Here is a 4,846-nt window from a genome sequence, read left to right on the forward strand (position 1 = left end):
TTTTTTGTCTCACTAATTGTTAGAAGGTTACTTTTGATTTTTGAAAATAAATTTTGCAGGCTCGTAACTCTGTTTCTACTGGAGATACGGGGATGTCCTTTGAGTATGTTATAGACCAATTTGTCCTTCATCTAGCCATACCAAGAATTAGGGCTACGACAAACAGTAGTCGAGTAATTAAGCTAATCGTAAACAAACAAACCCCCTCCATAGGAAATACATTAGACTAAATTCTGGAGGCTCGTAACTCTGGTTCTACCAGAGATACGGGGATGTAAATAATGTGACCTTGACACAAATGTTCGGATAATTATAAAAAAAAACTTCGCGGTTTCGAACCTGTGGCCTTCCGGGAGTGAGGCGGATGCGATAACCGCTACACTAAAGATATGTTATTATTTTTAATCGAAAGAACAGGGTCAAGTAATTAAGCAATACGTGAAAAAACAAACCCCTCCATAGAAAATGCATTAGACTATACTTTGCAGGCTCCTAACTCTGTTTCTACTGGAGATACGGGGATGTCCTTTGAGTATGTTATAGTCCAATTTGTCCCCCATCTAACCATACTAAACATATTGAGCTACGACCAACAGGGGCCGAGTAATTAAGCTAAACGTAAACAAACAACCCGTCCATAGGAAATGCAGTAGACTATATTTTGCAGGCTCATAACTCTGTGTCTACTAGAGATACGGGGATGTCCTTAGGATATATTATAGTCCAAATTGTCCCCCATCTAACCATACTAAAAACATTGAGCTACGACAAACATTGGCCGAGATATTAAGCAAAATGTTCGTCAACTTTGGTATCGTCTCACTTATTTTTATTATGTTACTTATGATTTTTGCACTAAACTTTGGAGGCTCATAACTCTTGTTCTACAAGAGATACTGGGATCTCCTTTGGATATGTTATAGTACTCTTTGCTCCCCATACAAGGATACTTTAAACTTGAGGCTACCTCAATATCGTCGTCAACTTATTTTTTGTCTCACTTATTGTTAGAAGGTTACTTTTGATTTTTGAAAATAAACTTTGCAGGCTCGTAACTCTGGTTCTACCAGAGATACGGGGACGTAAATAATGTGACCTTGACACAAATGTTCGGATAATTATAAAAAAAAACTTCGCGGTTTCGAACCTGTGGCCTTCCGGGAGTGAGGCAGATGCGATAACCGCTACACTAAAGATATGTTATTATTTTTAATCGAAAGAACAGGGTCAAGTAATTAAGCAATACGTGAACAAACAAACCCCTCCATAGAAAATGCATTAGACTATATTTTGCAGGCTCATAACTCTTGTTCTACAAGAGATACTGGGATCTCCTTTGGATATGTTATAGTACTCTTTGCTCCCCATACAAGGATACTTTAAACTTGAGGCTACCTCAATATCGTCGTCAACTTATTTTTTGTCTCACTTATTGTTAGAAGGTTACTTTTGATTTTTGAAAATAAACTTTGCAGGCTCGTAACTCTGTTTCTACTGGAGATACCGGGATGTCCTTAGGATATGTTATAGTCCAATTTGTCCTTCATCTAACCATACTAAAAACTTTGGGCTACGACAAACAGGGGCCGAGTACTTAAGCAAAACGTAACGAAACAAACCCCCTCCATAGGAAATGCATTAGACTATAGTTTGCAGGCTCGTAACTCTGTTTCTATTGGAGATACGGGGATGTCCTTTGAGTATGTTATAGTCCAATTTGTCCCCCATCTAACCATACTAAAAACATTGAGCTACGACAAACAGGGGCCGAGTAATTAAGCTAAACGTAAACAAACAACCCGTCCATAGGAAATGCATTAGACTATACTTTGCAGGCCCATAACTCTGTGTCTACAAGAGATACGGGGATGTCCTTAGGATATGATATAGTCCAAATAGTCCCCCATCTAACCATACTAAAAATATTGAGCTACGACAAACAGGGGCCGAGTAATTAAGCTAATCGTATACAAACAAACCCCTCCATAGGAAATACATTAGACTAAATTCTGGAGGCTCGTAACTCTGGTTCTACCAGAGATACGGGGATGTAAATAATGTGACCTTGACACAAATGTTCGGATAATTATAAAGGTCTTTGCATGTTCCAAGCAAAAAAAAAAAAACTTCGTGGTTTCGAACCTGTGGCCTTCCGAGAGTGAGGCGGATGCGATAACCGCTACACTAAAGATATGTTATTATTTTTAATAGAAAGAACAGGGTCAAGTAATTAAGCAATACGTGAACAAACAAACCCCTCCATAGAAAATGCATTAGACTATACTTTGCAGGCTCGTAACTCTGTTTCTACTGGAGATACGGGGATGTCCTTTGAGTATGTTATAGTCCAATTTGTCCCCCATCTAACCATACTAAAAACATTGAGCTACGACAAACAGTAGTTGAGTACTTAAGCAAAACGTAAAGAAACAAACCCCCTCCATAGGAAATGAGTTAGACTATACTTTGCAGGCTCGTAACTCTGTTTCTACTGGAGATACGAGGATGTCCTTAGGATATGTTATAGTCAAAATTATCCCCCATCTAACCATACTAAAAACGTTGGGCTACGACAAACAGGGGCCGAGTAATTAAGTTAAACGTGAACAAACAAACCCCTCCATAGAAAATGCATTAGACTATACTTTGCAGGCTCGTAACTCTGTTTCTACTGGAGATACGGGGATGTCCTTAGGATATGATATAGTCCAAATTGTCCCCCATCTAACCATACTAAAAACATTGAGCTATGACAAACAGGAGCCGAGATATTAAGCAAAATGTTCGTCAACTTTGGTATCGTCTCACTTATTTTTATTATGTTACTTATGATTTTTGCACTAAACTTTGGAGGCTCATAATTAACTCTTGTTCTACAAGAGATACTGGGATCTCCTTTGGATATGTTATAGTACTCTTTGCTCCCCATACAAGGATACTTTAAACTTGAGGCTACCTCAATATCGTCGTCAACTTATTTTTTGTCTCACTTATTGTTAGAAGGGTACTTTTGATTTTTGAAAATAAACTTTGCAGGCTCGTAACTCTGGTTCTACCAGAGATACGGGGATGTAAATAATGTGACCTTGACACAAATGTTCGGATAATTATAAAGGTCTTTGCATGTTAAAAGCAAAAAAAAAATACTTCGCGGTTTCGAACCTGTGGCCTTCCGGGAGTGAGGCGGATGCGATAACCGCTACACTAAAGATATGTTATTATTTTTAATCGAAAGAACAGGGTCAAGTAATTAAGCAATACGTGAACAAACAAACCCCTCCATAGGAAATGCATTAGACTATGCTTTGCAGGCCCATAACTCTGTATCTACTAAAGATACCAAGATGTCCTTAGGATATGTTATAGTCCAATTTGTCCTTCATCTAACCATACTAAAAACATTGAGCTACGACAAACAGGGGCCGAGATATTAAGCAAAATGTTCGTCAACTTTGGTATCGTCTCACTTATTTTTATTATGTTACTTATGATTTTTGCACTAAACTTTGGCGGCTCATAACTCTTGTTCTACAAGAGATACTGGGATCTCCTTTGCATATGTTATAGTACTCTTTGCTCCCCATACAAGGATACTTTAAACTTGAGGCTACCTCAATATCGTCGTCAACTTACTTTTTGTCTCACTTATAGTTAGAAGGTTACTTTTGATTTTTGAAAATAAACTTTGCAGGCTCGTAACTCTGGTTCTACCAGAGATACGGGGATGTAAATAATGTGACCTTGACACAAATGTTCGGATAATTATAAAGGTCTTTGCATGTTCCAAGCAAAAAAAAAAAACTTCGCGGTTTCGAACCTTAGGCCTTCCGGGAGTGAGGCGGATGCGATAACCGCTACACTAAAGATATGTTATTATTTTTAATCGAAAGAACAGGGTCAAGTAATTAAGCAATACGTGAACAAACAAACCCCTCCATAGGAAATGCATTAGACTATGCTTTGAGGGCCCATAACTCTGTGTCTACTAAAGATACCAAGATGTCCTTAGGATATGTTACAGTCCAATTTGTCCTTCATCTAACCATACTAAAAACATTGAGCTACGACAAACAGGGGCCGAGATATTAAGCAAAATGTTCGTCAACTTTGGTATCGTCTCACTTATTTTTATTATGTTACTTATGATTTTTGCACTAAACTTTGGCGGCTCATAACTCTTGTTCTACAAGAGATACTGGGATCTCCTTTGCATATGTTATAGTACTCTTTGCTCCCCATACAAGGATACTTTAAACTTGAGGCTACCTCAATATCGTCGTCAACTTACTTTTTGTCTCACTTATAGTTAGAAGGTTACTTTTGATTTTTGAAAATAAACTTTGCAGGCTCGTAACTCTGTTTCTACTGGAGATACGGGGATGTCCTTTGAGAATGTTATAGACCAATTTGTCCCCCATCTAGCCATACTAAGAATTAGGGCTACGACAAACAGTAGTCGAGTAATTAAGCTAATCGTAAACAAACAAACCCCTCCATAGGAAATACATTAGACTAAATTCTGGAGGCTCGTAACTCTGGTTCTACCAGAGATACGGGGATGTAAATAATGTGACCTTGACACAAATGTTCGGATAATTATAAAGGTCTTTGCATGTTCCAAGCAAAAAAAACTTCGCGGTTTCGAACCTGTGGCCTTCCGGGAGTGAGGCGGATGCGATAACCGCTACACTAAAGATATGTTACTGTTTTTAATCGAAAGAACAGGGTCAAGTAATTAAGCAATACGTGAACAAACAAACCCCTCCATAGAAAATGCATTAGACTATATTTTGCAGGCTCGTAACTCTGTTTCTACTGTAGATACGGGGATGTCCTTTGAGTATGT

This window comes from Phalangium opilio, unplaced genomic scaffold (assembly GCF_054372755.1).
Source record: "Phalangium opilio isolate 3A_F unplaced genomic scaffold, DU_Popi_V2 ptg000003l_1, whole genome shotgun sequence".
In the NCBI taxonomy this organism is placed as follows: Eukaryota; Metazoa; Arthropoda; class Arachnida; order Opiliones; family Phalangiidae; genus Phalangium; species Phalangium opilio.